Source organism: Rhinolophus sinicus, linkage group LG07 (genome assembly GCF_036562045.2).
Source record: "Rhinolophus sinicus isolate RSC01 linkage group LG07, ASM3656204v1, whole genome shotgun sequence".
NCBI classification, from domain to species: domain Eukaryota; kingdom Metazoa; phylum Chordata; class Mammalia; order Chiroptera; family Rhinolophidae; genus Rhinolophus; species Rhinolophus sinicus.
Genome location: NC_133757.1, coordinates 127776866 through 127799316, shown reverse-complemented (window position 1 = coordinate 127799316; position 22451 = coordinate 127776866). Strand labels below are relative to the sequence as shown.

General features: G+C 49.0%; 1 protein-coding gene across 1 annotated transcript in view; it reads right to left on the bottom strand.

Moving 5' to 3' along the window:
• Window positions 1–22451, bottom strand: part of ARSJ (arylsulfatase family member J) — a 30024-nt gene that overhangs the window by 6953 nt on the left and 620 nt on the right. The gene's annotated exons all lie outside the window — the stretch shown is intronic.

Sequence of the window (22451 nt, the reverse complement as noted above, 5' to 3'; positions counted from 1 at the left end):
ATTACGCGCACGGAGCAAAACAGGAAACCCGCGTCGGTACTAATACAGGTAAGTAAGCAAATAGCAGAAGTTTGACGTGGGAGGGGTGCTGCAGTCTCAGAGTGCCACCCCAAACACTCACTGATTCTGTGGGGACAGAGTACGCAGTGATGCGCCTGGGAGACACCAAGTGACCAGTCAGCTCATCAGTAATGAGGACAGATCGGCATCATGTGCCACCAGATGCCATAAACACAGTGTTGTTTCTGTGGTTCCACACCCTGAATCGGTTCCCCAGGAGACATCAGGCAAACCCACGTGAGGGACAGTCTACAAAACAATGGCCTGAAATCTTCAAAAGTGGCAAGGTCATGTAAGTCAAAGGGGGAATGGGCGCTCTTCCAGGTTGAAAGGGACCAAAGAGATATGACAAGCACAGACGTGGCTCTGAGCTGTGCCGGCTACAAGGACGGGCACGCGTGGAGAGCTGGCAAAGCCTGCACGGAGTCTGAGGTGCAACAGGAGCAACTGCTCGTTTCCTGGTTCTGGTAGCTGTTCACTGGCTGGTGTAGGCGAATGTGTTTGTTTGTAGGAAACACACACTAGAGAATTGAAAATGAGTGGCGTGAGCTTTGCAATGAACTTCCAGTTGGTTCAGGAAAATGTTATTTGCGTTGCACCTGAACTTTTCTTATGGGATTGTTTCAAAATGTTTTAAATGTGTAAGAAAGTCTAATTGGGATAAATGGAAGGCATTACAAGTTAACAATCATTTACATGCTAGTTGTTTAAGTCTGTGAATGAACCTGGGAAGTTGGATATGTCAGACTACGAACTTGAGAAAGAACCAAAGAGGAAAATGAGACCTTATGTTATACAAAGGCAGCGTGCAAGTTCTGAGATGGAATAACCCTCCTCTGTGCCCATCTGGAATATAGCTTGTGTCTAAGCACATGCCCTCAGGATATGTGCCGTTATTATTAATAAAGTACACACGTGCAGTAAGTACTCTGCTGATTTATGGACCTTGTCACACACACACCGATGTTACAGGGTGAGGTTAATAAGGACAGAACTTGGGTCCTTCTCTGTGTCTGAGGCCTCACCTGCAGCCAGGGACACGCCCTCAGCCTGGAGAGTGCTGGTGCAGAAGGCAGGTCGCAGAGCGGAACCTGCAGCCTGGGTCAGCGTGACAGTGGCCTGGGCTACCACCTCGTGGCCATGGAAATGGAGTTAAGTGGGTAGATCCAATGCGTACTTTGGATTTAGAACTGACAGGACTGAATCAGTGAGGGAAGATACAGGGGGAGGAAAAAGACAACAATCAAGAATTACTTAGACTTGTGGCTTTCGTGACATGGTGAGTGGTGGGAGGACCAGCTGATCTCTGCTTTAGTGCAAAGTACACAATTCGGACTCATGGATGGCATCACAAAGAGGCAGGTTTCAACTCAATGCCCAAACAGAAAATTCTAACAAAGAAAGACAAGCAAACAAACAGTCTGGATGTTCATCTTCCTGGGATCCTGGCAGAGACATACCTGAACTGGAAAAGAACTGGCTGACCTCTGAGCATCCTTCTAAATCCAACGAGCCTTGGGCCCCAGACTACAGCTTCCCGTTTCCACCCTGAGAGCAGCTTTGCAAAACCGGGTCTATAATATTATGTACGGGTATTTGATAAACAAGTTCCCAAATGCATCAATAATATTTAACTTCTTTCTTTGAATAATTTCAAGTTAGCTTGAAACATAGGTTTCTCACCTAATATGTTCTGAATGCTGTAATCACGTTAGCTGAAAAAATAATTGTTAAATTTGGTGGACTTTTTTGGTCACCATCTGGCTACCATGTGAAGAAAACCCCACGTGAGCAATAGTAAGCCGAGAGTTGCCAAATCTGTTAAACTCAATAGCCATCATTCTCACTTTCCTGCCAGCTTAAAAGAAAAACCCTAAGTGGCCCCTTCCGGCTTGGCATTAGAATCTGTGAAGAGTCGTGCGATCTTATTAAAGACTAATTCATGTCACTGGGTGCTGGTAGTAGCAGCAGTTGTTGAATTCCCTTTGTTGCAGACTGTCCAACACAGTTTTATTGTTTGAATCCGATTACATACTTAACGCACCCCTGCAAGTATGCAGTACGTACAGGACAAAACACGAGCCTTTATGGTTCCATGCAGACGTGAAGTCCAAGTGCGTCCACTGCACAGAATCGGACGGACTGCAGTAGGAACAGATGTTTTGAAGAGAAGGAAACAGGTGCAAGATTCTGTCGTTTAAGAGTCACACGTCACCTAGATAGTTGTAAGTCAGAACAATATGACTTAATTTTACCTGTGCTGAAAGGTGTTCCTTTATCACTTCCTTCCAAAGGAATCTTGTCTCAAAGACTAATTCTACTTATAGGCCTTAATTTCACATTTCAGTTAATTCTGGCTTGCGATGGAGCTGGAAGTGGAGGAGGGCTGTGTAACAAGTCTGCGTGATGAGATGAGGAACTAGCATTTAGGCTGTTACTCATTTAACGCGCGTTCAGCTGCGGGAGCCAGACTCTGCTGGCTTTGGGGCTGCACCATGAGTGAGGTGGTCGCTGCTGTCGGGGAACTCCGCAGCGAGAGACAGACAGTCGCCAGTTATGATGGCAGGAAATGCTGAAGCACAGACCCCCAGGGCTCCCTGAGGGCGGGGACCGGGGGTGGGGGGTCCAATGCAGCCCTAGGAGTGTGTGGGTGAAGGTGGGAAAGGCAGACACTGACAGCAGCATGCAGTCACGGGAACGTGAACAGGAGGCCACGCTTGAGGGAGGAGGAGCCAGGCGGGGGAGGAGCCAGGCGAGGGAGGAGCCAGGCGGGGGAGTGGCCAGGCGGGGGAGGAGCCAGGCGGGGGAGGGGCCAGGCGGGGGAGGAGCCAGGCGGGGAGGAGCCAGGCGGGGGAGGAGCCAGGCGAGGGAGGAGCCAGGCGGGGGAGGGGCCAGGCGGGGGAGGAGCCAGGCGGGGAGGAGCCAGGCGGGGGAGGAGCCAGGCGGGTGACAGCTGGAGGGAAGGCAGAGTATTTCCCTGAGCCGCGCAGGAGGGCCAGTGAGCTGCGGGCTCTGTGGGTCGACAGCTCAGAACGGAAGCAAATGCAGACGCGTCTTCACGGCAGATGAGACCAGGGACAAGTAGGTGACAGATGACCCGGAGGCACTAGGGTCCGGGCTGCAATAGGTTTGTGTTCTTGGTATGAAGCCCATAGGACGCCATGGAAATACTTCTGAAAAGAGGGTAACAGGACGCATTTCGCATTAGAAAAGTAGCTGGTGTAGCGTGAGGTATGGACTGGGGTGGAATGAGGCACAGGCAGGGGTTTGCCCTCATCCGAGAGGGACGATGAGAGGCAGCCCGAGATGGGCGCCAGTGAGGGTGGGAGGAGACGGAAGGGATTAGAAATAGGGACGGTTGACAGGGGCATGGGCCGTGTGTGTGGGCGTGGGACAGGGGAACGCTGACATGGGTCCAGAGCGTCCGGGCTGGTGGCCCTGTGAGAGGGTTACAGGACCCAGGAAGAAGCGTGCAGTTGGAGGCACCTGTACGAGGCCCGTCTGCAGATGTGCAGGATGAGACGTGACTTGCTAGGTGAAGGTGGCAGGTGAGGTCATGGAGGCACATGATACCACCTAAGGGCGGGACGACACGGAGGGCAAAGACCGAGCCCAGGAAACACCATCACCGAGAAGGAAAGCGAGGAGCAGCTTGAGCTGAAGCTGCCACTGTGCGGGCGAGAGACGTGGAGGGGTCAGGGAGCTGCTGCGTCACGTCCCACAGAGATCCCGGGCAGGTGGGACTGAGCACGTTGGGACACGGAGGGGTCGGGGAGCCCTGTGTCACGTGCTGCAGAGACATCAGGGAGGTGGGACTGACGTGGCAGTGAGCATGTGGGACCCAATCAAGCGGATTTCAGTGGAGCCGTGGGGAGAAGCCGAGGTTTTAGAGCTGAGACATGAATGGACAGTGGAAACGCAAAGACAGTGAACACAGACTCCTCCCAGATGTGTGAGTGGGCAGGCGCTTACGATGGGTGAGCGGGCGAACACGTGGCCTCTGCAGAGTGCCTATCGTGTGTACATTTTATAATAAAAACCGTGTCCCTGCTGGTCTGTGTCACCTGGGATGATACCTGGCTCAGAAGAGAACATCCATAAATATTTGCTGAATGAATGAGGGGTGTATGTTCACAAGAGAAAGAGAAGGAGAGAGGGGAAGGGAAGGTCTCACCAAACTGTAAACTGGGATTATTTCCAGGGAGAGAACAACAACGGGAGAAGAGGAAGCTTTCATTTTCCGTTGTACACATTTACATATAAATAAAATTTAGGAGAGTGAGTCTCAAAAAATTCAGCTTATTCTACTCGGACTAATTCCTAATATGCGACTAATTTTACCAAGGCAACTAATTAACTTAAAATGAAAGCAGACATCTGAATGGCAAGTGAATGAAAACAGTCCTTCAGCCCCATCAAGGAGCCTCCTTCCTGGTGGCACTTCTGCCCAGGACCCTGCGTCAGGCAAGAGGAAAGGAGGTGCAGTGAGCTGCTACTTCTGTAATTGTCCCCAAGAGCCAGAGAAGATGTCCCTCTCACTAAAAAGGCACAAGGATAGCTTCCCGGGTGCTTAAACTTCCTGCCTCCGACGGTGTTTGCTGCTCATCACCGTCACTCCAGTTCCCTGCGCGTCCAGTGTCTCAGCAGTTCTGACATCACAGCCTCTGCACAGGTCACAGTTTCCTCATCGCTGGGAACGTGGCTGCAAGTCACGTGGTGAGCTGGGTGTCGCGTGTCACAGCCTCCTCCAGGTTTTGGGGACAGTGGTTGGTTTACTCGGAATTTTCTCTCTTCATTGCAACAGATGCTCAAGGAGTTTCTTCAGGTCTGGCTTTATGAACCAAACGCGTGGCTGGCCTCATCTGTGGTACCTTTTTCTGGCTAGAGGGAAAGATGCAGTGACTGCCAGAGACCCTGTCTTTCGCTCATGCTTGGCTTTCATCAAGGGGAAAGGCACCTGAGCGACAGCTGAGGACGCGCCATGTGTGAGGACTTTCAGGGAGCACACGCCCTGCACTGTGACCTGTCCAAGGCCCGGGACTCACGGTGGCCGCTCAGGTTCAAGGTCAGAGCAGACAGGATGGAGGAACAGCCCAGTCTGGGGGTTCGCCGTGCCCCCTGCCCCATGCCGAGCGCTTTACCTCCAGCTCCCTATTTACTCCTCACTGTTACCCCTGGAGGACATGCCAGCCTCAGTAAGAACAGGAAATGGGGCACGAGGGCTGGAACCTGTCCCGCCGTCCTCTGCTCCATGCACAGCCCGCCGCCCTGCAGAGTGGGTCCCTGCGCTCGCAGCCTCTGCACCCCACAGCCAAAGGTCTCTGGAGGAAATAAAGATGCATGGGGTAGTGTTTCCTGGAGGTTTTCCCAAGTTTTTTTTCTGGAAATGGAGTCAGATACTGTCAATGCCGAGACTCGAGGGTCCACAGAAGCACCTCCTATGCAAACACCATGGTTTCTCATGACATGAACAGAAGTTCTAACAAAGTGCGCTGGAAGCTGCTCGCACAGGCCTAGCCCTGCTGGGCTGTGGGAAATGGGGAACCTGCTTCTGAAGGGCAGTGTCTCCATGTCCCTCCCTCTGAAGCGATTTCATCTGCCCAGAGCCTCCCACTACCCTCAGGAAATCCATCACAGAGAAGGAAGGAGGTTGCGGGGCCAGCCACCCTGTTCATGCTCCCCAAATCTGCCCATGGCGGCTTTACTGGCAGCTGGGGGAGGGGAAGCTATTCCCTGCCTGGCAGATGGAGGAAGCACCAGCCAGATGAGCACCGGCCGACACTCAGTTAGGTTTGGTCATGAGGAAACAGGCGTGAGACACTGATTCTTTCTGCTGAGTGACATTAGGCAAGGCTGTGACATCAGTCCTGACAGATTGGGGGGTGGGGGTGGAAGGGGGATAAATATATTGATTTTGTTTCAAAAGGACTGAAAATTTGGGAGGTAAAAAATTCGATTGGGTTCTGTAATACGAGTATCAGAATACTGTACTTGGGCTCGCAGGCGTGAGATGCGTCATGTTTTCCTTCTTTCTGGAGTCACTGTTGCAAAGGCCTGTGCATCAAGAGGCCTCGCCTTTGAGGTGGACGAGTGCTGGGCACAGGAATGGTGGTTTTCTCTGGAGTCAGCTCTAACTGCTTCCAGGCGTAAAGAAATCTGTGGACAGCTGCAGCAGTGGCACGTGGGCCTGGCCAGCCATGAGAGCCTGCGATTCTGCTGTACAACTTGATGCAGCTTTGGGAGGAGTGAAAGAAAATAAGTGAAGGTTTCTATGTTGTAAAAGAGGGAAAAGAACCAGAGTTATACAAGTTGAGGTTGACAGGACGGGCATTAGGCACGCAGCGCAGGGAGCCCCGCTCAGTCCTGCAGCTGCTTTTGGAACGCGTGTGTGGTGGCTGCGTGTCTCACCAGGCAGCACACTTCATTTCATTTCTACATGTGCTAACTGTAGGTGCATTTTGGCTGACCGGGCTCTGCTTGTCTGAGCTTCATAGGGAGACTGAATCGTGCGTTGCAGTTCTTCAATGTGTGAAGAGTGTTGCCGTGTTTCTGAGTCGGCTGAGCTCTTCTGGCTGATGCACAGACTCTGAGGTGGCCGGGCCTCCTCCTCGGCACACACTCCAGCTGGCTGCTGTCCCTCTTGAAACCTGGCCTTGGATGGAACACGACCCGGATGTGGCCTGCACTGCACTCAGTCCCAGGGGCCTGGCCTGGCTGGCCGTCTGCACCGGATCAGGACTCCGTCCGGGTATCTGGCGCCGTCACGCTGTCGCGAGCCTGCAAGCGGCTTTCCCAGGTGCTCTCTCTTCAGCAGGTCTCTGCATCTCATGCAGGAACAGTTTGATTTGTGAGTCTCCCAAGGCGACTTTCCATTTCTCAATGTTTTCTCTCTTTCTCCTGCGATTTGGTGCCTGCACGATACTTACTTTCATCATCGAGTATGTTATGACTCCTCCTATTAATGTTGGTAAATGCATGTCTTCACCTGACTCACGTGGTGAGGTTTTGCAGGGACAGCAGGGACTCAGAGCAAAGCCTCGGTGACGTGTCCCTGGAGACCTGCCCTCGGGGGAACTGAGTCATCACTCAGTTCACACTGAGTGGCTCATTCAACTTTTTACTTGCCAATAGGTCTAATTTTTTTATTTCACACAATTGCCTGTTGTGTAAGCCTTGTTGAAACTGAGATACAGTATGCCTGTAACTTTCCCTGATGTTGATGTGTGCCCCAAAATCAAATGGGTCTTTGGGGCATAAAGCTCAGGGAGGTTATAACGATCACTGATTCCTTCACTAACTCACTCAATAGCAATCGATTGCCTTGCCCAGTAGAATTTTTTATCAGGGCACCGTTATCAATTAACTGGTCTTGCTTCTATAATCCAGACTCTTCTCTCTTTGACGTTGAGAAAATACACGTCTTCAATATTCTGACAGCTTTGCTTTTTGGTCATCTTCAGTGGCTGCCTTTCAGTTTTTCACACACGTGTTCATGTTCCAAATATCACCTGTGGGTTCTCAGTTCCGCTCACTGCCCTGGCCACCTCTGAGCCCAGGTAACCCCGGTGCTTCCCTAGGGTGAGCGGCATGAGGCAGTGCTGACGGCGGCCGCTAGAGGGCAACAGAGGGTTGAGAAATGGGCTGTGAAGCCCGGGAAGTTTGACCGCCGTGGGAAACAGCCTTGGTACCCGACGTGCAGGTGTCATGCTGAGGCCTGCATTCAAAGCTAAGATCCAAATAGCAGCGACTCGGCCATAACAGCTGCAGTTTATCGAGTGGCTACTATGTATCTAGCAGTGAACTAATACTGTCTCTCAGCTTGGATCAACCTCTGCAAAGTAATAGCATCCCTGTTTCATGAAAAGGAAACGGGTGGAAGAGCTGTAAGTGCAGACCTTGGGTGTAGACAGAGAGGTCTCTATGCCGAAAGCCCTGGTGCCCCGATATAGTCACTGGGACGCTGGGAAGAGGGCACTGCTGTGACCCTGGGCTGCAGAGCCCTGCCTGGTCTCCCGGCTCATTAACGGGCTCTGTTTGCCAAGGTATTTCATCAGCCCTTCACAGTTCAGAGTTCATTCTGCTTTTTAGGGAGGATGTAAACAAAATACTTTCTACTAATACTTTCTATTTTTTTAAAAGTCTTGAGGCAAATGCACCGCCTTTTTCTTAGTTCTACGGATTTAATACAAACAGTGCAATGGAAATTCTTAGTAATGATTTGAATTTCAAATACTTGCACTTTTGGGCCCAAATATTTGCTACAGAAACATGGCACCAGATTGACATAGCGAGAACGCATACTAATTAACTAAGGAGGGAAATATTTAAAGGAGTAAAGACATACTGTTAGTTTTAGTATCTGTAAAACCAAAGATATGATCAGCGGTGGCATCAAAAAAGTATTTAAAAAATGCTGAATGTTTATAACTTAGATGGAAATGAAGACAGAGTGTTTTGGAAAAAAGATTCAGAAGGTGGCAGAATGACAAGGTCAGGGATGTCGCTGCCTGACGGACGTTTGAACAAAACTGCTTCAAGAGATGTGAGATTCAAGAGGAGTATTTCTACGTATATCGGAAGCATTCCAGAACAAGCCACGGGACTGGGTCGATGAGTTTGGTCCTTCATAGCCTTGCTGTTCTGGGTTTTGATGGCTCTCTCAGCAGAGCTGTACCTACAGTAACACATCACCACCAAATCCGTTTCAGGCTGTCAGCAGGGACTCGCCTGGTTTCCAAGAGGCTGGCGTCTCATTAGCTGTCCGCCTGTACCCGTCACATACCTAGTCACGCGGGTGCCCTCCTTCCCAGCATATAGAAAATCTTCCTCGCAATGAATACGGACTTTTCCTTGACATTAATATACAATGTTTCCACAGTGGCATTTTCTGATCTTAAAAAATATAATTTGCAAGGAGTATGAAATAGGACAGAATTTGAGGTTTATGGAAACTTCCCCCCGTAGTTCATATTATTTGCTTATGTATGCATCCTTTATGAGGATACAGAATTCAAATACTTGTAAAAGAAAATAATTGAAATGTTTATTTCAAATTCTGCCTCAAGTGAAATACCTAGGAAGCTCTGTTTCAAAAAACCCTAAAATGTCTTCCTTCATTTTATCTGAAGTGAAACATAAACTTTACTTCAGAGGCCTCCATCCGTCTCCTCTAAGGCTCACCACACTCACCGTCCCAAGGACAAAGATTCCTGCTGTTTCACGGGCATCTTTGATGTACAGGCCTTGCCAATCGCTTGGGATTGATGCCAGAGCAGCCAGGCAGATGCAGGCAGCCACCCGCCGTGTACATTTGCCCTGTTTCTGAAATGTCCACGAGGGCCCCACACTGAGACCCCAGGGCCGGATGCTGGGCCTCCGAGATGAGTCCAGCTTGTTCCAGCGCTTCCCTTTGCTCCACTGTGTGCACGGACTGGTCCTGTGACATTCTGGTCCCCTGTGCTCCCCTCCGCACAGGGCCATCTTCTTTTTCATCACCCCTCTCAATTTCTTGAATTTTCTTTAGCATATGTGAGTGTGTGCCAGATGGTTGACATTAATTATTGAAGAAATCTGAGGAAAGGGAGCTCAAGGCACTTCAGCACAGGAGATGTGGGGGCAGAGCAGGGACTGGAAAACACCCCCCAGCAGGAACACACTGGACTTCCCGGACCTGTGCTGGGTCTGTGGAACCACACATCTAGTCTGAGAAAGTCCCAGGGTAGTTACGGCAGACATAGCACACTTACCTCCCCTCTGCCCAATTCTCACCAAAATCCATGTGTGAGAAAAACGACAGAGCTGTAATTTCATCTGCGAGGCTTAAGTACGTCTTTAAACTACAGATGTCCTGGCAGCCTGAACACGTACAAATGAATAATCGGTGAAGCCCACAGACCTCCTGTGACACTGTCTCTTAGGACTCAGCGAAGACCTCTGTTCATTGGGAAGGTGCGCCAGGAAAACAGCTTCATAGTGAGACAGGGACAAGTGCAGCGAATCCCTGTGAGTGTGCACGAAGTGGGGGAACCTTTTCTAGAGCAACAGTAGACTAGCACGCACGCAGAAAGTTGTCAGTGCGACCCGTCCGCCTGCAGTCTAACGAGGTGCCGTCCAGCTGTTGCCCATGCTCGGGCCTGCATTTCCTCTGCCTCTCCTTCCAGAATGCACGGAGCCGGGCCTGAGCAGGCAGCCTGCTAAGAGGGACATGGAAAGCAGCCACCTGGTTGAACGTTCCCGTGCACAGAGCACTGCGCTGTGGAATGAGTCCACTTAGGGAGAGAGTCCTCGATGCGAAACTGATGTTGGATGAAACAAGACAAGCACAAGCATAGCATGACCACTGTTACCAGTGTAGGGACTGAAGGCAGCGTGTGCCTGAGGTTTTCCTTTGTGCAGAGAAAGTAAGAAGTGCAGCGATTGTTTTCTGTCTGTATATGTTCCCGAACTGGAGCGCTGCACTTGATGTTAAAGAAGGTCTTCAACCCATTAGCTTTGACACGTATCAGGCCCGGGTGTCACAGACTGGGGACCGTTCTCTGTGGATGTTAATCTGGACATTCTGTCTGTGGTGCTGCGTGCAGACGTCTGTGGCACAGAGGGCTGGCGGAGGACGAGTTGTGGGTCTGCACCTCAGGACGGGTACGGTTCCAGCAGATCGAGCAGAGGGCAGTCGCTGCGAATCTACCTCCCCAGGTTTCCTCATTCACATCCCACTAATTCCCCTGTGTTGTCAGCTCTGCCTTCACCCACAGCTCCAAGCACAGGTCTTTCTATCTTGAAATCACCCTCTATGAAGCTGCTGTTTTTCACATTACCACAGTCTCTCTCTCTTGCCTTTGCTTTGTTTCAAGGCCAAACCCATCACACAGGCTCTACTCCCTCCATTTCTCCACCACAGGCCCTTTCAGGTACCTTTCCAGAATGAAAGCCCCAGAATGGACGCAAATGATGTTTTCATTCTTAAAACAATACGTAAAAGCAGTATAAAAATTCTAAGCATAGCAAGAACTGTCTGAAAAGAACATTTCTTTTCAGGCAAATATGACGTCATCTGCCTGCGGTAGCTGCAGGTGTGTCTGCATGGCTCACAGAGCGTAACGCTGCTAAGCCGGCAGCACAGTGTGGGGACACTCTGCGCCTCCTCAGTCAGTGTCCTCCAGCTGCAGCGCACGGCCCAGCAGGCTGGCCACTCCCCACCGGGAACCTTCTGCAGGATGTTGCAGGTGCACAGACCATTCTGACCTAGTGAGTCCGTCCCCTGACACTGCACCGTTCTGGCCAAACATGAGTCCAGCAACAGTTCCGTGAGCTGTCTACCTACAGGTCAGGGACCTGTGAGCCTGCGAGCGTCCCCAGTCTCGAGGAGACAGTTGGAGCTCTGACGAGGCCGGGCAGGGGCGGAGCAAAACTTCATTGTTTCCTGGTCCTACCTTTTCTGAATTTCAGCATTTATGAGCAGAACCTCAGTTTGCTGTCATTTGTATTCAGGTAGGTATGATAATCACGTGTAGAATTTGAGTAAAAATGTTATGGACAGTTGCTACGTTTTACTTTGGTTTATTCAGCATGAGTTTAAAAGACCCTCTGACAGGTACTATCAACGTGGGATTCACTGTGTCCTCAGAATGTGTCATATGGCTGCGTATTATCAGCCATACGATTCTTGGTTTCTGAAAACTGGGATGAAACCCATTGAGACCACGTAGTACAGTTCAGAGTCAGAGTATCTGCAGCCTGTGTTCGGTCAGCGTCCCTGTGACCTAGAAGTGACCCAGACAAACTTTGCTGAACGTCTCCCAGCGTCTCCTCTTTGTTTCAAGCTCCGTCCATTTGGGCATTAAGTCCCCAATGTGCAGCAGTGGCACTGTCAGTGTGATGGAGATCAGTTACCTTTGTGATTAATATGACGTGTGTGTGTTGACAGAACTGTTTCTGTGCAGGGATGTTAAATAAATGGTGAGGAAAGACAGGTAAAGACAGTGAAAAGCAGCCATGAGCACCAAACATAGGAGCTGCACTGCAATGTCACTTGTGAGGCTCCCAACTGTAGCCTCCACCGCACCTCAGCCCACCCTGCACCTTCTGGAACAGAAGTTCTGGGGAGGGGCCCAGAGGAACTAATGTTTTAACAAACTCTCCAGGTGAATAATAATTTAAATATTCAACAACTGCAAGGTAAACGATCAACCTCAGCCTTAATTTACATATGAAACAAGCGCAGGACAGGAACGTATGCTCCCCAGCTGTGGGTCAGCCAGTGTGACATGAGTGTCTGGCCTTTGGAATTACTGGTTTTATGCAGCCTGCTGTTGCTTCCCTTTAGCAGATATTCACTTATTTCTACTCTAAGGATAAGCTGAGCAGCTATGCCAAACGCCTCTTGTCAGCCGCTGCGTGATGCAATGGCACAGCCATCGCATCGGCTGGGGAGTCCGCCCTCGTCACCTGCTGTGGGCTCCTGGATGCCACACGTTACTTCTGTGAGTTTATGTCCTCACATGTAAAGTGCGGGCAAGTGTCATCCCGCGTTATGAGGCTTAGAGAACGCATACGTGGAAAGAGGCAGATGTGCTCGTATCCAGAGAGACACACAGGTTGCAGACTGATACTTAGGAAAGTATATCTCTTAAGCTTGTAAAGTGCCAAACAAATGTTCCATCTCTACTCCCAAGAGTTTATCTTCCGCTAAATCCTTTAGCTAGAAAAATGTGTGGCCCAACTACATTTTCCAACATTATGAAAACAGCCAAAGTAGGATCAAAGTAAAACACTGATTTCCTGTATTTGAGCTTATAGTTTCAAGTGTGTTAAAAATGATCTGACCTGAATTAAGCTTTAATTAGATGAGTCCACTCAGGTCACACACATTTGTCACAGCCTCACCTGTGCAGCAGCCTTGCTCTCTGTCTTTTATCTCCTGAGCTTCGATCCCAAAGGTAATATTTAAAGTCTGATAACACAACCTGTAAAGTCTTGAGTTCTTCAGGTTCAAGATTATTGCACAATCTTTTTTATAAATTTCTAATAAATTATAAATTTTAAATTATAGATGATGTATAGCATACATTAATATTGTAGTATATATTATTATGGTGTATATCAATACAATTAATAGTACAGTATAAGATGATACTAATTATAGCATAGATTGATAACTATAGTGTAGCTTAATGTAGCATAAATTAAGAACTGGAATGGAGTTAACAAGTACAGATAACTCCTGTATTTTCACCAGGTAGGAGAGCAGAGAAATTGGGCTGGGTACGTGTTTTGCTTTGGTTTTGTTTGGGTTGAGGTGGAAGGAACGTGCATTCATTTACATACTGCTGGGAATGATTCGTAAAGACAGAAAAGTTCACAATGAAGGGGAGAGGACAGAGTTGCCGGGAGGCCTGGGCACGCGTGCGTCTGGCAGACGCGTGCGCTTCATGTCTCCTGGCCGGCGGGGAGGCCGCAGACGTGGCTGAGGAGCTCTGGGCCTGTGGTAGCGGCCGTTTGAAAGAGCCGACTCTTTGTTCCCGCCCTTTTCTCTCTGGAATCATGCAGTAGGGTCCTGAGCTGGTGAGAGGGCACTGGCGGCCGGGGCAGGTGAGCAGCTCCAAAGTACTGCCCGTTTCTCTGCCCTCCTGCTGCTAGCACCTCCTTGGACACTGCACGTGGCCAAATCATCGGGACCCTGCCTCGGGGCAGTGCCCCGGCCCCTTTGTCACGTAGGCACCCTTATGTTCTGCCACGCCTGAGAACAAGCGAGTGTTGAGAAAAGCACAGCAGTGTGTGTCTTCAGCAGAGGACAGTGACTTACTGGTGACTCTCTGGCTGTCCCCCCAGGTGGTCGGCCGACTGGTGTTGGTGCTATGACTGAGACACGTTACTACTGATTGTGTTTGGTCGGTGGAAAGCAGAGTCCCATTCACTGTTCTACAGTGAGTGCTCTGTTGGCTGTCACAACTCATTAGGCTGAGAAAATGTGTGTGAACCCTGTGTGCACAGTTTCTAAATGGTCTGAGACAGACTGGACTGCAGATGGGGGGTAGAGTACCTGGAAGGACATACAGGCGTTTTCCCAGAGGACCACGAAGAACATTCTAGAACAGAGAATCCTGCTTAGAAGGAAATGGGGATAGGGGCACCACCCTGTGGGAAGGTACGAGGACCCTGGCAGTGACCGTCCAGAGAAGGTGTGAGTGGGAAGCTGGCAGGCTGCTGCAGGACACCCGAGGCCGGCGGTGCAGGCCCCAGGTGGGGTGCTCGGGGATGGGGCTTCGGTCTGCAGGGGACAGGGGCTTCCGAGGGTTTCAGCGGGGACTGTGTGTACAGATTTCACTTGGGCCCTGGTGTGGAGCGTGGCTTACGGTGCTGTGGGCAGTAGAGTCATGTGTGGGTCACGGAGGTGGTGAGTACAGCACATGAAACCTCAGTCCCCACGAAGCTAGGCGCCTTGTCTGAACTCAGGCTGTTTACCGCGTGCCCGCTGAGTGGCAGCCTGGGCGAGCGGGCCTTCCAGGGCGAAGAACATGCCTTCACAGCATTCAGTGAGATGTTGAAAAATGACCGATTAAAGGAATTGGACGGATGTGCTCACTGGCCGTCCGTTACCCTACTTTCAGTTCTTCTCATTTCCTGTTGTCTCCTAATGTCACTGTTTAAATACGCATCTGTTTTCACTTGTCACAGGCTTGGCAGGGTTCTGTCAGAGTCTGCCAAGCACGACAACAGCACAGGATCTCCAAGTGCGGAGACGACAAAATCTACCCCAACTGACCTTCCTGACATCTCACATCTAAAATATCATGAAAAAACTGGGCGGATAAAACACACTAAGATGAAAACATATAGGGTTTAATTTTAACTCTTTGTATTTACTGATTGAAATTGGAAAAAAGATACGACTAATACTCATAGAAAGCTTTTTAAAAGAATAGTTCTTTTAAAGTTTCTATATAATTAACGTATTTCTTTAAAAATACATTATTCTTAAAAAATAATTGTAGAGATGTAGCTCTAAATCTAAAAGAATTTTTACATAAAAACTACATAATGCTTAACAGTTTTCAGACTGTTTTCACATTACCTCCGTCGATCGCTGGAATATTGAGATGGGTGAGATAAATAGTGTCGTTATTCCTATTCTGCAGGTGAGAATGTGGCATCTCACCTGTGGAGATTCAGCTGCTTATTCAGAGTCAGTCAGGAGTTGGTCGAGTCGGCGCCGTCACTGATTCCCTCCCCATAAATCCCGTGTGCTGCTTCTCCTCTGTCACACTGCGTGCTACAGGGAAACGACGGAGTTTCTTCGTCCCTTCACCCATTTACTCTTCAGACACACTTGTGCCTATTCGTACAGAGCACTGGACTGGGAGAGCCCGAGTCCACTAGGGAGACAACAGGTTAGTCTGGCTGCTCAGAACCAGCACGAGAGGTGAGAGGCTGAGAAACAGCTGTGCACAAGGCGGAACGTCACGCCGACTACGACAGTGGAAGGAGGGATTCTGTAAGGTCATCACTGGGCACACATCTCAGGCGAAGAAAGCCTGAAAGAGGGGAGGTGGCGTTTCAGCGGAGTCTTAATGAGTGGTTGGCATTTGGGCAGTGAGGCGAGGAGTGAAGCAGCACATGCCAAGAAGGGAGGCCACGTGTCAGACCATCCCTTCTCTGGCGTGGACTGAAGCATGAGGAAGGAAAGGCTAGCTCTTTGACAACTGGACCAGGCTGCTTGCAGTTTCCACAGCGGGCAGAGGGCGGTGAGCGCAGCCGCCCATTGGTCGGAGCCACAGAAGTTCCCATTCAAATACAGGCTGTGACCGACTCATGTGCCTTTCCTGGAGCTCTCGTACACCAGCCATGAAACGAGGACATTTGTTAGATGATTTCATAAATACTTTTCAAAATAATAAACATACTTGACCTTCAGGTGCATGTGAATGTCACATGACAGGATGTTTGAAAAGCAATGAGAACAGTAAAAATCCATTTCTCTCCCCTCTGTGGTCACCAGTGGGGACCCAGGAGGGTGTTTGCTGAGGGTGGTGATGGAATGAGAGTCATGTTTGAGTAAAGCCAGGGTGTTGGGTGATTAGGAGGGAGAGGGACTAAGAGGTTAGAGGCAAAACGTGGGAAATGAAGGTCTCAGTGAGGTGACACTCCTGGGAATATTCAGTGTGTAGAACGGTGAGAGAATGTGGCAACAAAGTAGAACACAGGAAAAGGCAATACTGAAATCTGGAACGTCGCCGTAGGACAAAGGAGCAGAGCATCAAGCTTTCAGATAAAGCAGCTTTCATCCTGAGCTCCTATGGCAGAGGGCGCTCCAGGCTTGGGTCCCCCATCTTTGATCTCTGGGAGGGACCATCTGGATGAAACCAGATGTTCTCCACTGTCGGCACCTGGTATACCTCCCTTTCAGAGCAGCTATTCAGGGAACTCAACAGAATTACCTGACTAGACAGTCACTTCAAAGAGTGTCCTTTTCAGGAGACTCGTTTGAGATGAGGGACTTTGATCCTGCAGCTTCCTGGTCGTGATTCCACGCGGGCGGCTGGTTGGAGGCAGCTGTTGGCTGCATGATCTCGTCTGTTGAGCCGGCCTTTTTGAAGGGACACATGAGGTCTTACAGCCACGTCTCCACTTGTTACAGCCATTTGTCTAAAGTCAGTGTGAGGCTTGGAGAAAACCTGCTGTTTCTTCTAAACTTCTAACCATAACATTTACATTTTCCCAAATGTTTATGTATTAACTAAATATTTATGAATGTAATAAGCGAACTCTTAGTAACTGGTGTTTACCGAGCAGGCTGAGGGCGGGGAACACTAACTGCTTAAAACTACACCTTGGATGGAAGAGGAAGCCTGCACGACTTGCCGCTTGTAGCGTGAGCAGAGGGAAAGTGTGCAGTGTGCGCACGTGTGTGGGGGTGTGTGTACACCCACACGCCTAAGGAATGGAACAGTCAGCCCCATTCCCCTGGGCTTCCTGCGAGAGTGGCTGAACAATTCAATTCCTTTCTCAGGGTTTTCAACACCAGGATAATTGTTCACGGACAATTTCATATCTAAAAGCAAAACTTTGTAAATTTTGGGGAGACACATGCATCCGCCTGCATCTGCAGCCCCCGCCTGTCCACAGAGGAGGCCCATGTGGTCCTCCCTTCCTGGCCCAAACCAGGCCCCAGAGCTCCTGACTGTGTGCCTGACCGCACACAGTGTGGCTGCAGTATTGGTGAGGAGTAGTCAGGGGGCCCAGGCCAGTCTCCAGAAAGAGGCTCTAATTATCGTCTCCTAGGAGATTGGCAGGAACAAAGTCTTGCCGTACCCTTCAGCCCTGTCTATCGGAGTCTCCACCATGTTTCCTGTGTTCCCAGATCTGCTGTCACTGCGATGCTGATCTCTGTCATTCTCTGTCCCTCTTCCACTCTGATTCATCCTCTCCACCCACCCCAACTCCCTAAGTCTTTCCAAGGAGCCTTCTGCTGTGAAAGTCTGCCACTAGCGAAAGCCCTTCTGAGCCCATGTGTGTCCTGGATGTGTCCTCTGCCCTCATGCTCTAGCTGATTATGGGCCAGCCTGCATCTGTCCACTTGGGGCTGGTCTGCATCCCGTTATCACGGAGCCTGCAGCAGGGATGGGCTTCACTGGCACTTCTAGACAAGGTGGGCTCCTGTCTCCTTTTACCAGCTCAGTGTGTCAGCAGGCTGTCATCTCACTGTCTCTTCTGTGAGAGTCCCTTCCCCACTCAAGGCCCTGCCCCCACCTGGCACCAATGGTCCAGCAGCTGGCTCACCATCCTCACTGCATGGCTACTCTCATTGTCCTATGGTTTCACGTTCCACAGAAGGTCACGTTCCACCCCCAGGACCCTGCCCTCTTCACTCCCAGCGATGGTTTCCTCCCTGTCATCTTAGCAGCCACTCCCCTACCATTTCCCAAAATCGCACTCCTTACAGAATTGTGATCCCAAGCGTGTTCTTCTTCAACTACCACTCCCTACCTTTCCAGCTTCCCAGGTTGCTCACTTCAACCCCATCCACTGAGCCCGGCCGCTTTCCAGAGAACACAGACCCCTCATCCCCCTTTCCTTCCAAGTTTAGAGTCCATGGTCACACTCCCTTCATCTGGCAAAGCCCCAAGAAGTGAAATCCACTTCGTAACGGTGCTTCTTCCACACATGGGCACTGATTATGGAGCGGGAGAAACAGGATGACTGGTCGCTGTAACGTATGACCACACGCCCCGTGGTTTTGCAGCATTCCCCTTCCCAGCTCACTTCTCGCTGTCCTACAGGCGTGTTTTCTATCTCTGTCTTTTAACCTCTAGGCCCTCACTTTCCAGCAGTGATCTCATTTCGCATTTCACTTAGAAAGTAGGATGATTCGGAAGGGAACTCCCTCGTATTCCCCCAAGGCCACGTCTTTAAACCTATGTGCGTCTGTACACCCATCTGTCCCGGTCTTTCATATTACAATGAATAAACTGGTAAAGAACAGTTAAGGCTATTTTGAACAAGAGGAGGTAGGACTTAATTTTCAGATAGCAGCACTTATTGTGACGCTACAGCAATTAAGACACTGCAGTATTTGTACAAGAGTAGACAGACTAATGGGACAGGGTGGAGTCCAGAACTAGACCCAGACGTGTACGTTTTCCTGACACAAGGAGAAGGTGACACGGCAGGGAAGTGGAGAAAGTACGGTCTTTTTAACAAATAGTGCAGGTCAAATGGACATACACACGGAAAAAATAGGCTTGAACTCTTATATCATAATAGGATTTGATTCCAGATGAGGTGTAGCTTTAAATACAAAAATGAAACAATACAACTTTTAGAAAAGGAAGACCATTGTCGTGATCTTGATTTAGTCAAAGACTTCTTAAATAGAACATAAAAAAGAAAAAGTTTATAAATAAGAGTACAACAAAACCAAAACCTTCCATTTATCAGAGAACACTATTAAGAGAGTTAAAAAGCCAGCCACAGAGTGGTTTGCATATGCAATACAAATATCTGACAAAGGAATCGAATATATACATAACCACCAGAAATCAATCACCTAATGGGAAACTAGGCAGAAAACTTGACTAGATCCCTAGCAAAGGGGATCTCCGTACGTCCGTGAGAACATGAGAAGTCGCCAGGCAAATGCATACCTAAACCATACGGGCCACCAGAATGCTTATCAACCAGAATGACCAAAATGGAAGAGACAGTGGCAGGCGCTGGGAAGATGGGGAGCAAACTGAGCCGTTGGTGCTAAGGGCAGCGTGCACTGGAGGACCCACTCCAGGTGACCACTGGGCAGTGTCTAGGAAAAGTGAGCGTACACACCCCTGGAACCCAGCGACCCCGCTTCCTGACAGATGTTCAAGACAAAGGTGTGCACATGGTCACCAAAAAGCATGTATGTTCAGGGCAGCTGCTGGGAATGAATGGCAAAACACTGGAAACAACCGGGTGTCTGAGCTGAGCGGGAGGCTGCATGATACAGTGTAGCGTATCAATGCCAAGGAGCTCTTCAGTAATGAGGAGAAATGAATTGTATCTACAGGGCACGACCTGGAAAACCGGTGAAATAAATTCAAGGTGGAATAAGCTAGGAGAGTGATTACCCTTGGGAGAGGCAGGGTTGTTTAACACGACATGAATTTATCCAGTTATCCTGTCACAGAAACACATTATTTGAGTTTTGCTTTTGTTAAAATGATCATCATGGTATTTCAAGTGGGAAAAAGAACACAGTAGTAAAAACACAAAATCGTTGCCCAAGATATATGAGTAAATTCAGTTCAGATTGCCAGTCTTTCCTACTAGAAAGTCTATGTAAAACGCCTGTCTAAATTTTGCAAAACTTATAATTCTTTTTCGGAAGACTTCACGATTTTTTACAATTTTTCAAATGAAGACTTGGAAAATTCCATGTCTTCATTTGAAAAACTGCAAAAAAAAAGGTGAGAAAATCATTTTGAAATAAACCAAACATCGGCAGCTGCTTTCTCAATCAACTTTACCAGGCCAACTCTGGACACCTACAGTGCTGTTTCTCAAAGTCCAGTGTACAGAACCCTGCATCCTTACCTCTCTGGGAACCTGTTACCATATCCATATGAAATGGGGGTGTCAATAGTAACACCTCATGGAGTCATTGTAAAGATGAAATGAGATAAAAATGCATCATCCGGGGACATAGTAACAGCTCATAGACGCTGGTATCTAACACCTACACTCTTAATTTACATGAGTGGTATTATCAGAGCAACCTGACATTACTGTTGCTGTCTGAGCGCAGCGCCAGAGCAGGAAGCGGAATCGCAGGCTGGGCCTGGAACATGCATTCTAACCAGTGTTTCGGTGCTTCTTTCGGCACGCTCAGGTTGGAGAACCGCTGTGCAGAGCCTAGGGCCCCCGTGTTTGTTCCTCACAGTTCCTGTCCGGGAACCGCATACAACAAATGCTCTGGGCTGGCTGCTGTCAGCACTGCCAGACGAGTGCGATGTCATCTCTTACAGGACCTGGAACTTCTGCTGGGTCTGTGCACTACATGGCAGAGACTCGTACAGCTCGACTCCAGCAACACGTGCGGGGAGGGCACACTCAGTAGTATCAGAAGTTGCCTCAGCACCGAGCATTGAAGCGCCTTCCTTATAAATGTGACGATGTGTGAATCCTCACATAGTTCATATAACCTAGTTTTTCCTTTAAACTAATTCGGTCCATTTAGGTTTTTACTGCTTATTTATTTATTGTTTGTACTTGAGAGGATCCAGGAAACACAGACGTGTGCGCATAGAGCAGACAAGCGACTGTTCTCAGCCCCGAAGTGGGCTTCCGGGACCACCAGGCTCCCAGACACTTGTCTAGAAGGAGAACTGCGAGCGCAAAAGTCTTTAACTGCCTAATTCAACTAGAAATTTAAATCAAGTCACGGTAGCCATTTGAACTTTTTGTCTATAGAGCAGTTGCATAACTTGCACTGATGCATCATTTTAATAGAATAAATCTTATGAGATGCTTGACTGCATTGAAAGAACCAGAGAGTCAACCTCTGACAGCAGAGAAAATTAGGAATTATTTCCAGCTTCCTTTCTGTTTCATGTCATTAAGTAAACAAAGATTAAAAGGAAAACCTAGATCTTTTGTCAGCACAGACAGTGGGTAGGAACTCAGGGTTGTTTGGTGAAGAGCCTTAAACATACGCTTTACTGTGAAAGATAAGTCCATATAATTCAGTTACATAGTTGTCAACTACTGCGGGCTCTCTGAGTAAACGTACATCCTGTAATTAGTTGAAGAGGTTCAGTGAGCCTTTATGACACATTTCTTTCCTAAGCCAGACAGCAGAGAGTTTGGGATTAGACTTGAGACCTGACCTCCAGGCCCGAAGATGGACTTGCGGTTTTCTAGCCAACAAACTCTGCCCCCTTTATAAATATCAAATGCCCTCAGCTTTCTACCCCAATTAACCTTTAAAATGACTCCGTGTACAGTGAGACTTCTTTCTCTCAAGAGAGGAAAGTATGGGATCTTTTCTTTTTTTTCTTTTCTGGCAGTAATGCTAAATTCTGACAGTTTGCTAAGCAGTGGAGATCACGCTGTAGGCACAAGTGTCTGCAAGACAGAGATTCCTACCAAATAGTCTTTAATTTTCCAGTGGATACTGGCTACCCTTCCAGGATCCAAGTCCAAGAACAACTGCACTGAAGCAAGGGCTCCCTGACCCAGAAATCACAAGACGCACGCTGGCTGACGCGGCTGAAGCTTCTCATGCCTGTGTCCGCTGGTAGCTCAACCTGGCTGTCCTGGTTTATTTCTGTTCCACACACTGGATTGGGACGTCCAAATCAGTTATGATAATAGTTAAAACTTAAGTGTCCAAATAATCTGACTTTCCTTGGAGCTAGTCAGAAAATTCCCAGGCACTTGAGTCGTCATTGAAAACTTCAGATGGAATTTGACTCCTGCTGAGCACTTACCATAATTTCCTGATGTTTTGAGAACTGCCTTGATAATTACAAATGGCCTTTGTTAGTGACCCTGGAAGAGAGATTTCCTAGGACAGACCCTATGGACTGCTGCGCAGGCCTGACACTGCCTGTCATCCATTGGCCCTTCTTCCTGTGGCTTTGACTATTTAATTCCACATTAAGAACAACCAAGAGCTGCAGAAGCATTTTCTTCTGTCTGTCTTATCTGTGCCGACTGCATTCTAGGGCGACACCCGAAACAACATCTGGTCATGCCCTAAAGCCAAACTCGATTTGGGAAAGGAGGCCACTTCTTGGGCTGCCTGGTGGGTGGGTGAGGGTTTACAGGTCCTGACAGCAGGCTGCCCTGAGACCAGACAAGAGCAGGCTAGTGGGGCATTCCGATGTCAATACCATAACTCAGTACCATATGTCATTCAT